Source organism: Tursiops truncatus, chromosome 11 (assembly GCF_011762595.2).
Source record: "Tursiops truncatus isolate mTurTru1 chromosome 11, mTurTru1.mat.Y, whole genome shotgun sequence".
In the NCBI taxonomy this organism is placed as follows: Eukaryota; Metazoa; Chordata; class Mammalia; order Artiodactyla; family Delphinidae; genus Tursiops; species Tursiops truncatus.
Window position 1 is genome coordinate 54,723,876 of NC_047044.1, and position 12,806 is coordinate 54,736,681.

A 12,806-nucleotide genomic window follows, 5' to 3' on the forward strand; every position below is an offset into this window, starting at 1 on the left:
TCAGGGAGCCTGATTCCTCTAGCTCCATTTTTTTGTTCTCAAGATTGCTTTGGCTATTCGGAGTGTTTTGTGTTTCCATACAAATTGTGAAAGTTTTTGTTCTAGGTCTGTGAAAAATGCCAGTGGTAGCCTGATAGGGATTGCATTGAATTTGTAGATTGCTTTGGGTAGTAGAGTCATTTTCACAATATTGATTCTTACAATCCAAGAACATGGTATATCTCTCCATCTATTTGTATCATCTTTAATTTCTTTCATCAGTGTCTTATAATTTTCTGCATACAGATCTTTTGTCACCTTAGGCAGGTTTACTCCTAGATATTTTATTCTTTTTTTTACAGTGGTAAATGGGAGTGTTTTCTTGATTTCACTTTCAGATTTTTCATCACTAATGTATAAGAATGCCAGAGATTTCTGTGCATTAATTTTGTATCCTGCTACTTTACCAAATTCATTGATTATCTCTAGTAGTTTTCTGGTAGCATCTTTGGGATTGTCTGTGTATAGTATCATACCATCTGCAAACAGTGACAGCTTTACTTCTTTTCCGATTTGGATTCCTTTTATTTCTTCTTCTTCTCTGATTGCTGTGGCTAAAACTTCCAAAACTATGTTGAATAAGAGTGGTGAGAGTGGGCAACCTTGTCTTGTTCCTGATCTTAGTGAAATGCTTTCAGTTTTTCACCATTGAGGACGATGTTGACTGTGGGTTTGTCATATATGGCCTTTATTATGTTGAGGAAAGTTCCCTCTATGCCTACTTTCTGCAGGGTTTTTATCATAAATGGGTGTAGAATTTTGTCAAAAGCTTCCTCTGCATCTACTGAGATGATCGTATGGTATTTCTCCTTCAGTTTGTTAATATGGTGTATCATGTTGATTGATTTGCATATATTGAAGAATCCTTGCATTCCTGGAATAAACCCCACTTGATCATGGTGTAAGATCTGTATAATGTGCTGTTGGATTCTGTTTGCTAGTATTTTGTCGAGGATTTTTGCATCTATGTTCATCAGTGATATTGTCCTGTAGTTTTCTTTCTTTCTGACATCTTTGGTTTTGGTATCAGGGTGATGGTGGCCTCATAGAATGAGTTTGGGAGTGTTCCTCCCTCTGCTATATTTTGGAAGAGTTTGAGAAGGATAGGTGTTAGCTCTTCTCTAAATGTTTGATAGAATTTTCCTGTGAAGCCATCTGGTTCTGGGCTTTTGTTTGTTGGAAGATTTTTAATCACAGTCTCAATTTCAGTGCTTGTGATTGGTCTGTTCATATTTTCTATTTCTTCTGGTTCAGTCTTGGCAGGTTGTGCATTTCTAAGAATTTGTCCATTTCTTCCAGGTTGTCCATTTTATTGGCATAGAGTTGCTTGTAGTAATCTCTTATGATCTTTGTATTTCGGCAGTGTCAGTTGTTACTTCTTTTTCCTTTCTAATTCTATTGATTTGAGTCTTCTCCCTTTTTTTCTTGATGAGTTTGGCTAATGGTTTATCAATTTTTTTAATCACCTCAAAGAACCAGCTTTTAGTTTTATTGATCTTTGCAATCGTTTCCTTCATTTCTTTTTCATTTATTTCTGATCTAATCTTTATGATTTCTTTCCTTCTGCTACCTTTGGGGTTTTTTTGTTCTTTCTCTAAAAGGTTAGGTTGTTTCTTTGAGATGTTTCCTGTTACTCTTTTTTTTTTTTTTTTTTTTTTGCAGTAGGCGTGCCTCTCACTGTTGTGGCCTCTTCCGTTGAGGAGCACAGGCTCCGGACGCACAGGCTCAGCGGCCATAGATCATGGGCCCAGCCGCTCCGCAGCATGTGGGATCTTCCTGGACCGGGGTACAAACCCATGTCCCCTACATCGGCTGGCAGACTCTCAACCACTGCACCACCAGGTAAGCCCGAGATGTTTCCTGTTTATTAAGGTAGGATTGTATTACTATAAACATCTGTCTTAGAACTGCTTTTGCTGTATCCCATAGGTTTTGGGTCATTGTGTCTCCATTGTCATTTGTTTCTAGGTATTTTTTGATTTCCTCTTTGATTTCTTCAGTGATCACTTCGTTATTAAGTAGTGTATTATTTAGCCTCCATGTGTTTGTATTTTTTACAGATCTTTTCCTGTAATTGATATCTAGTCTCATAGCATTGTGGTCGGAAAAGATACTTGATACAATTTCAATTTTCTTAAATTTAGCAAGGCTTGATTTGTGACCCAAGATATGATCTATCCTGGAGAATGTTCCATGAGCACTTGACAAAATGTGTATTCTGTTGTTTTTGGATGGAATGTCCTACAAATATCAATTAAGTCCATCTTATTTAATGTATCATTTAAAGCTTGTGTTTTCTTATTTATTTTCATTTTGGAGGATCTGTCCATGGGTGAAAGTGGGGTGTTAAGGTCCTCTACTATGAATGTGTTACTGTCGATTTCCCCTTTTATGGCTGTTAGTATTTGCCTTATGTATTCAGGTGCTCCTATGTTGGGTGCATAAATATTTACAATTGTTATATCTTCTTCTTGGATTGATCCCTTAATCATTATGTAGTTTCCTTCGTTGTTTCTTGTAATACTCTTTATTTTAAAGTCTGTTTTGTCTGATATGAGAATTGCTACTCCAGCTTTCTTTTGATTTCCATTTGCATGGAATATGTTTTTCAATCCCCTCATTTTCAGTCTGTATGTGTCTCTAGGTTTGAAGTGGGTCTCTTGTAGACAGCATATATATGGGTCTTGTTTCTGTATCCATTCAGCCAGTCTGTGTCTTTTGGTGGGAGCATTTAATCTATTTACATTTAAGGTAAATATCGATATGTATGTTCCTATTCCCATTTTCTAAATTGTTTTCGGTTCATTATTGTAGGTCTTTTCCTTCTCTTGCGTTTCTTGCCTAGAGAAGATCCTTTAGCATTTGTTATAAAGCTGGTTTGGTGGTGCTGAACTCTCTCAGCTTTTGCTTGTCTGTAAAGGTTTTAATTTCTCCATCAAATCTGAATGAGATCCTTGCTGGGTAGAGTAATCTTGGTTGTAGGTTTTTCTCCTTCATCACTTTAAATATGTCCTGCCACTCCCTTCTGGCTTGCAGAGTTTCTGCTGAAAGATCAGCTTTATCCCCTTATGGGGACTCCCTTGTGTGTTATTTGTTGTTTTTCCCTTGCTGCTTTTAATATGTTTTCTTTGTATTTAATTTTTGACAGTTTGATTAATATGTGTCTTGGCGTATTTCTCCTTGGATTTCTCCTGTATGGGACTCTCTGTGCTTCCTGGACTTGATTAACTATTTCCTTTTCCATATTAGGGAAGTTTTCAACTATAATCTCTTCAAATATTTTCTCAGTTCCTTTTTTTTCTCTTCTTCTTCTGGGACCCCTATAATTCGAATGTTGGTGCGTTTAATGTTGTCCCAGAGGTCTCTGAGACTGTCCTCAGTTCTTTTCATTCTTTTTTCTTTATTCTGCTCTGCAGTAGTTATTTCTACTGTTTTGTCCTCCAGGTCACTTATCCGTTCTTCTGCCTCAGTTATTCTTCTATTGATCCCATCTAGAGTATTGTTCATTTCATTTATTATGTTGTTCATCATTGCTTGTTTCATCTTTAGTTCTTCTAGGTCCTTGTTAAATGTTTCTTACATTTTGTCTATTCTATTTCCAAGATTTTGGATCATCTTTACTATCATTATTCTGAATTGTTTTTCAGGTAGACTGCCTATTTCCTCTTCATTTGTTAGGTCTGGTGGGTTTTTATCTTGCTCCTTCAGCTGCTGTGTATTTTTCTGTCTTCTCATTTTGCTTATCTTACTGTTTGGGGTCTCCTTTTTGCAGGCTGCAGGTTCGTAGTTCCAGTTGTTTTTGGTGTGTCTGTCCCAGTGGCTAAAGTTGGTTCAGTGGGTTGTGTAGGCTTCCTGGTGGAGGGGACTAGTGCCTGTGTCCTGGTGGATGAGGCTGGATCTTGTCTTTCTGGTGGGCAGGTCCATGGCTGGTGGTGTGTTTTGGTGTGTCTGTGGCCTTATTATGATTTTAGGCAGCCTCTCTGCTAATGGGTGGGGTTGTGTTTTTGCCTTGCTAGTTGTTTGGCATAGGATGTCCAGCACTGTATCTTGCTGGTTGTTGAGTGAAGCTGGGTCTTGGTGTTGAGATGTAGATCTTTGGGAGATTTTTGCTGTTTGATATTATGTGGAGCTGGGAGGTCTCTTGTGGACCAGTGTCCTGAATTTGGATCTCCCACCTCAGAGGCACAGCACTGACTCCTGGCTGGAGCACCAAGAGCCTTTCATCCACACGGCTCAGAATAAGAGGGAGAAAAAGTAGAATGAAAGAGAGAAAGAGGATAAAATAAAATAAAGTAATATAAAATAAAATAAAAAGTAATTAAGAAAAAAAAATTTTTTAATTTAAAAAAAAAAAAAAGGACAGCACCCTAGGACAAATGGTGAAAGCAAAGCTATACAGACAAAATGTCACACAGAAGCATACACATACACACCCACGAAAAGAGGAAAAGGGGAAAAATAATATATCTTGGTCTCAAAGTCCACCTCCTCAATTTGGGATGATTCGTTGTCTATTCATGTATTCCACAGATGCAGGGTACATCAAGTTGATTGTGGAGATTTAATCCACTGCTCCTGAGGCTGCTAGGGGAGATTTCCCTTTCTCTTCTTTGTTTGCACAACTCCCGGGGTTCAGTTTTGGATCTGGCCCCACCTGTGCGTGTTGGTCGCCGGAGGGCGTCTGTTCTTCACTCAGACAGGACGGGGTTAAAGGAGCAGCTGATTCGGGGGCTCTGGGTCACTCAGGCCGGGGGGAGGGAGGGGCACGGAGTGCAGGGCGAGCCTGCCGCGGCAGAGGCCAGCGTGACATTGCACCAGCCAGAGGCGTGCCGTGCGTTCTCCCAGGGAAGTTGTCCCTGGATCCCGGGACCCTGCCAGTGGCGGGCTACAGAAGCTCCCGGGAGGGGAGGTGGGGATAGTGACCTGTGCTTGCACACAGGCTTCTTGGTGGCGGCAGCAGCAGCCTTAGCGCCTCATGCCCGTCTCTGGGATCCGCACTGTTAGCCGCGGCTCGCGCCCACCTCTGGAGCTCCTTTAAGCAGCGCTCTTAATCCCCTCTCCTCGAGCACCAGGAAACAAAGAGGGAAGAAAAAGTCTCTTGCCTCTTCCGCAGGTCCAGACTTTTTCCAGGAGTCCCTCCCAGCTAGCCGTGGCACACTAACCCCTTCAGGCTGTGTTCACGCCGCCAACCCCAGTCCTCTCCCTGGGATCCGACCAAAGCCCGAGCCTCAGCTCCCAGCCCCGCCCGCCCCGGCGGGTGAGCAGATGAGCCTCTCAGGCTGGTTAGTGCTGGTCGGCACTGATCCTCCCTGCGGGAATCTCTCTGCTTTGCCCTCTGCATCCGTGTGTCTGCGCTCTCCTCCGTGGATCCAAAGCTACCCCCCTCCGCCACCCGCAGTCTCCACCTGCGAAGGGGCTTCTAGTGTGTGGAAACCTTTCTCCCTTCACGGCTCCCTCCCACTGGTGCAGGTTCCGTCCCTATCCTTTTGTCTCTGTTTTTTCTTTTTTCTTTTGCCCTACCCAGATACGTGGGGAGTTTCTTGCCTTTTGGGAGGTCTGAGGTCTTCTGCCATCGTTCAGTAGGTGTTCTGTAGGAGTTGTTCCACGTGTAGATGTATTTCTGATGTATCTGTGGGGAGGAAGGTGATCTCCAACTCTTACTCTTCCACCATCTTCCCCCTCTCCTCTGTAGTGATTTTTATAACTGGCTATTCAAAATAAACAAACAACATCTGTCTTTGTTGTTCTAAGACCTAAATTCATAAATGACCTCCGATATAGAAGACTCTTGACTTTTCTTATTTAAATCATTCCCTTTTTGAAATACTTAGAGCGCTGCACAATAAATAGCAATTTACCAAAAACCCAATAGTACTTTTTTTTTTTAATTGGTCCTTTTTGGGTCCGTCTGCTTCTCTTGCCATAATATTTTGTGATAAAATTTAAAGCTACCTTATTATGTATTTTTATTTTCTCAGGTTATAGTCCACATTGACAATTAAATATAAATATGCAATTATACAAATTTATCTAATATAGATATAAATTTCCTGGGAACTTTGACATATAGATGAGAGGTACTGTGGAGAAAGAATATATGGCCCTGTCTGATTATGAAATGACTGGACTCACACCTGTGCTCCTTAACTGATCATTTTGAAGATCAAAGGAAAGGAACATTTTTAAATAAAGATATGGATTTAAATATATCTGTCAGAAGATAAATATTGAAATTTATTCTATATAGTACCTTATTTGTTTTTGTGGGATGTGTGCTATATATGCTAATGGACTGATGGGGTTAGACACTGAAGAAAGAATCAACATATATGTGGTAGCCCCTTGAATACATCATTGTAAATGTTCTTTCTTTGAGCTGAACCTGAGATGATGAGGTTTAAATAGAATTGTCAAAGTTACTGTGAACCAAACTTTTCTTTATCTGTGCTCTACCGCTCCTGGAACCTAGGGAGGATAAAATGATGCATGAACATGTGTGAGTGTTGAGTCTATATATGTATGTGTGCATATATGTATTTGTAGTCAAAAGGTTAGGGAAACAAAGGAAGACTGTAAATTAGTACTGGGAAGCACTATTCAATATATGAAACAGGCAAACATTTCTTACCAAGATATCAGATTATTCTCTTTGTTTAAAATAGAAGGGGTTAAACATTCAGAGGATTCATTAACTGAAGAATCCTAGTGAAGTCTGATTACTTGTTACACGTGCTTTGTTTAAACACATTTAGAAATCCATCAAGTGCAAAAAAGACATATCTTGAAGTATCGTGGGCTTGTGACCATAAAATATATTCTGAAGGTCAAAGACTTTATTTCCTGTGGGGTTCATTTGGGAAGTGCATGTCTCCTTCCCTACTCTTGCCAATAACTCTCCTGCAGGGATGTCCCCAAGTAAAAACAACAAGAAAGGGAGCAAATGCAGGAAGAATTGGAAGAGTAAAATCTTCACTGAGGCCTCCATTGTGCATTTGAAATAAAAACAGCAGCTCGGTGACTCCTTCATACTTGTATTAAACCTAAATTACTTTGGACTTAGTAAACAGGGCATTCCACCAGGTTAGGTGAAATAAAAAGGCTTTCTGCTTTTATTTTCAACTTCGAAATAAATGCTTTCACTTGTTAACACAGATTTGTATTCCCTTAAGTTCTATGTGGGTTTGAGTACTGAACATTTTTTATTTCACTGTAGTTGGAAATAAAATATGCAATATCTAACACTGCTGAACTACCATGGAAAATACATCCAACAACAATATAACTGAAAATTTTTATAGCTGTAAGTAAATCATCTTTAAAATACACCAAATTGCCTTTCCAATATTTTATTATTTAAAATTTATTCAACTATATAAATATATAGTATAAATATAGCCCTTTTCATGCAAAGGACTAAAGACATTTGAATTGAAGAATATTAATATATTTTAATTCATTGCTAACTTTAGCTTATAATGTTTCAAAGTGGCAGGTAAAAGTACAAGATACTTATTTTCGAGACCTGAGAAGTGATAAACAGATATAGAGTGTTTTTACTATACTGTCTTACTAATACGAGATAGAATTATTTGATGGCTACCCATACCTTTAGAAAGATGGACTTTGACCTAATTTTTTAGCCAATGGTTCATTTAAACATTGCTCTTTTTCTGACTTTGTCCTAATTAAAGCTGCTGCTTCTAGTTCTGTCCTAATTAGTTAGAGGCAATATCATTTTCCAAACAAACAAATGGGTAGATTAGAAGTATAGACCAACCATGGGGGAATAAAGGAGAAAATATAGGCTAGGTAAATCTATGAAAATTTAGTAAATTGAGTTATTTTGATATAATCATTCATACTTAACCTAACTTGCTTGTTTGCCACATGCCAGAAGTAACTCAGAAGTGCCCCAAATTACCTTTGATCAATAGTTTGAAATTACAGCATTTGAACTTTAACCTTTAAGTCTGCTGTGTTATCCTCTGTGTTCCATCATTAGATTTTGTGGAGTTATTCATTCGAGAAGTAGACCAATATTGTTCAGACTCTTGGGAACTTTTAAAAGTGAACCATTTTTATTTACAGGGATCTTAAAAACGGAAGGAAATTGTATTTTGGGTTGCAGTAAGCAGACGCCCCTTTATATGCAGTGAGGGGCACTGAGGGAACTGGCAAAATTATAGAGTGTGGAATATTCGTATCCTTGGATATTTAATACTTCATTATGATGAAATAGGACAGAAGCCAAACTAAGACTCTGCAGCAGCTACACATCATTGGGGGCAGTCCTCTATAGTGCAAAGAGCACTGAATGTCCCATGTCAAGATTAGTGACAGTTGTGAGAGCTCCTTCACCAATTTTTTGTTTCATTTTGGTGAATCACTTAACTGATTCATACTTTAGTTTGCTTAATTATAAATTAAGAGTATTGGCCTTTCTTTAAGACACCTTTTAACTCTGAAATTCTAGACCCCTTGCTAGCAATTTATCATAGAGACATGAAACTACTGACTTGAATTTTTTTTTACCTGTATAAATAATCTTTCAAGTGCATATTACTTTGACAATTCAGTGCAAATGCATATAAGCTTCCTCTTAGTCATCCCAACAATAGCCATGTATAACCAAGTGGTAAAATAGTCCTCCTCTGCTCCTGTAGTAACACGTAGGATGTTGTATGAACATGGAATAGTTGTTTTTCTCTGTAATTTACAATGTAGAACTTGCAGTCAAATTTTTGGAACCATGTTGGGAGTTCTTAAAGGGCTTATCCTTATAGTGCATGGATTATGATAAAAAATAGTTTACAGAAATATAAGATCCCTGGTGTAGTGTACTTCATAGAGACTCCAGAGATAGGCATCTTTTTAAATAGGATGATCATAGGCTCTGGTTTACCCTGGTATGCCTGTTGCCCCAGTGTAATTCTTAATAGTGCCCCTTTTCATTCTCAAAAGTGTCCTTTTTGGTTGATAAAAATATTTCCAGTCTATCTCTGTGTAATTTGAGGGAAGTTATTTCCATCATATCTTTAATAAGCCATTTCATAATACGCAAAATAACACATATGAAAGGTATTCTCTTTTACATCATACTTATATCTCAAAGACTTCATTGAAACTCTTTCCCAGTTGCCGTGTTTCTTTGTTTAGTTTTCATGTTAATTCTTTATAATTGTATTGTTACAGCATTGGTGTTTCTTTGCATTTTCCTCTCATTTTCTTTTTTTTGGCAATAACAAAAGAAATGAAATGTTTAATCTATTCCTTGAACAGTGTTAAATCTACAAACTTGATCACAACCTACAAGATATATGAAATCAAGTTTGAGAATTTTATTAATACTTGAAACATAGCTTGCAAAAGAGATCTGTTTCTGCCTAAATTATGTTTATTGAATTTTCTATTTTTTAAAAAACTAGATGGAAAGGCCATTAACTTCATTCTGTAGGTTGTTCTCCCAACACTGTCAATTCAATGTATTTTAAACAAATAAAACATATTCAGAAAAACAACTAGATAGAAAGGTCCTGAAAGGTACTTTACTTAAATATAACCTCACAGTATTTGGCAAATATATGAATTGTTAGCTAGAGTGTGTTAGAAATATTCTATGAAAAATTAAAATGACAGGCTTTCATGAAGATAGGGTGCTCCTGATAGGTTAAAAGCTATTAATTATCAAATACCCTGTGTCTTCTAACTTTGAATGCTATGACAACTGCTGTGACATCAGAGTTGTCCCCCACTACCTTGACAAAATAAATGTCTCTAGTGTGATTTGGCATAGAAGTAGGTATAGTGGCTAAAAGCTTAATATTGGAGTAGAGATAATTAATTCACATCTTGCCTCAGTCATTTTTAAGCTATTTGGTTTTGTGCATGTTATAAAAAAATCTTCATATGGCTTGGTTTACTCATTTTTAAAATTTAAGTGATAAAGATGACAATGATAATAGTAATTAGCCTCACAGAGATATAGTAAAAAATGAGATACTACATGTAATTCACTGAGCATATTACCTGAGACAAATTATTAGCTAATAAATAACAGTCATATTGTTAATAACTAGGACATTCTGGGCTCTGGGGGGGGAAAAAACATTTAAAAAGGCAGACTCTTGGGGAGTGGGGATGAATAGGTAGAGCACAGAGGATTTTGGGGGCAGAGAAATACTCTGTATGATACCATAATGATGGATACATGACACTATACATTTGTCCATACCCACAGAATGTCAATACCAAGAGTGAACCCTAATGTAAACTATGGATTTTGGGTGATTATGTTGGGTCTATGTAGGTTCATTAAAGTTACCACTTTCGTGGGGGGATGTTGATAATGGGAAGGCAATGCATGTGTAGGGGCAGGGGTTATATGGGAAATCTCCACCTCTCTCTCAGTTTGGTTTTAAACCTAAAAGCTCTTAAAAAGTAGTCTTGATTTTAAAAAAAGGCAGGCACTAAATAAAAAATACATATTAATATGTTTTAGTCAAGTAGCAAGCAAAGTGCAGTTGGAAAGTGAATTTATGGGGTGGTTTTATAAAGAAAGAAGGTACATAAATTTTATTTTTTAAAAGTGCCTTTTAAAATAATTGTGGCTATTTATATAAATCTAATGATACTTCTTTTACTATATTGGAAAGAATGTGATCCATATGAATGGCCACCCAACAAAATATTTAGAACATAATTGTGTGTCTTTAACTTTTTTGTTTCTGTTGCTGAATGAATAATTTAGGTATGTATATCATGTTTACATTTAAATTTTAAGTATTTTTACAGACATGCATTTAAACATGTATGAGTATATTTATTATATATTTAGTATATTGAATTGGTATACATTTAATACTATTCCTACTAATGTAGACATTTTTATAAATATTGGCCTTGAAGTTTACAGTCTGTTGGAAGTAGGTAATGTGACATTGCTTGAAATATCAAAGTATTTAAAAATAGAAATAATATAATTTTCTGTGTATATTCACCCAAAGTATGTATATGAAAATCAACTATATCAATATATACTTTGATATGTCAGGTAGTAGATATACTATTTACCTTCCTTAACATATTTGGTTATTTTATAAAAATCTACTTTATATTGAAAGCCTCTACACATCTCTCTATGTATCTATCTGTTTGTAAAATTTGAAATAGATTTATTATTGGACTTCTTCACATGAGACTTGAAACCCTATTTGAAAATGTAATATTGAATTTCTAGCCAACAAATGCTATAGGGAAACTATTCTGATTAGTACTGCGCTTTTGAACTCAACTGATTTCTTCTGTATAGGGCACTGTAAAGGAAGAAAAATATGCAGTACAAAGTGGTGTCATGGTAGTCTGAATGAAAATCAGAGTGGAAGTTATTAATGGTGCCAATCACATGAGCCATTAGTTTAGTTCTTCCTGGCCTGCAGCCTCAAAGTATCCATATTTCATATAAGTTAACATGCTTCTGAAATAACATGATTGAGAAAATGTTTACCCCTGAAGAGAAGATATTTCCTTTTCTTCTACAAAATTTTATTTATCAAATATTATGGTGGAAGCAAAAATAGGTAGACCTAGCTGGTTTAAAAGTGAAATTGTCCAAACATATTCAACAACATATAATAAATAGCTAAATGTAAAAACTAGGGCTATGTCAAGCAAATTAGAAAACTCAAAAATTCTATGTATATTTGTATTACAGTATTTACATTATTGAAATAAAATACCAGTTCTAAGCATGTTAAATCTTGGTTACATTTGCTAGGCAATCATAGATGTCTAGAAACACCCTGGTGAGAGTAGATATAACAATTACCTTATAGTATTGTTGTAAGAATTAGGTGACAAACACAGGGTTAATATATAGTGACATAATATTTTTATTTGATTTTAAATATCATTTATTTTATATTATAGTCTCATGTTCTGAGATATGAGCTATTCCTATTCCTCAGTACACAGTACACAGTAATTGTTGTGTTTAGTCCTCTTTCTTATTTTATTTTATGCTTCTGTTTTATTTATTTATTTACTTTTTACTTCTTTCCATGCTCTTTTACATAAGGGCTTACTTGAATAGATTTGGTATATGTCCCTGAAAAAGTAAATATATTTGTAACATATATATGCTGCTTATCTCTGTGTTTTCCATTTAACTATTATCAAGGTATAGAGTACCTTTGGTTTCTAAATTTGATTCACTCAACACTGTCTTTAGCATCGCTCCAGGCTTTGGTGTGCATATTTAATTATTCTCCTCTAACTACTTCTTAAGTACATGCCTTCTACATTCTGTCCACTCTTCCTCATGGTAGATGGGTGATTTTCAGCTTCCCATTACCATCCTCTTATACACTTCATCACTCTTCATCACCCATACATAAGAATTATTCTGGGTTACATACTGAGGGATGGAATGCTAAATCAGAGGGTATAAACATGTTTAACATCACTGAGAACAAATGGATTGTTTGACAGGCAGATGGCAAGTTTAAACCTTTATCAGTATTATATGAGGGTTTAATCCAGCGGTGTTCTCATCAGTACATGGTATTGGGTATACTGCTTCATTTTTTAAGTTGTCTATTCCTCTGATTTTGTTTCTACCAAACCTATTGATATTTCTTGACAAGTCAAGAAGTTTGTGCACTGATTCTGATATAGTTAGTATTAGATGACCTACTAATAGTAAATATTGACAATTCATCTCTTCTCTTGCAGTATTTGAATTTCTTATTTTCCTAATTATCATTTGTGTA

General features: G+C 36.4%; 2 long non-coding RNA genes across 2 annotated transcripts in view; one reads left to right on the forward strand and one right to left on the reverse strand.

Moving 5' to 3' along the window:
• Positions 1 to 1,942, forward strand: part of LOC141275854 (uncharacterized) — a 168,882-nt gene extending 166,940 nt beyond the window's left edge. The window contains exon 3 of the long non-coding RNA XR_012324318.1: positions 1,702 to 1,942. This is a non-coding gene — a long non-coding RNA (uncharacterized lncRNA). The remainder of the gene's footprint in view (positions 1 to 1,701) is intronic.
• LOC141275853 (uncharacterized) overlaps positions 1 to 12,806 on the reverse strand; it is a 205,814-nt gene that overhangs the window by 11,296 nt on the left and 181,712 nt on the right. The window lies entirely within an intron of this gene.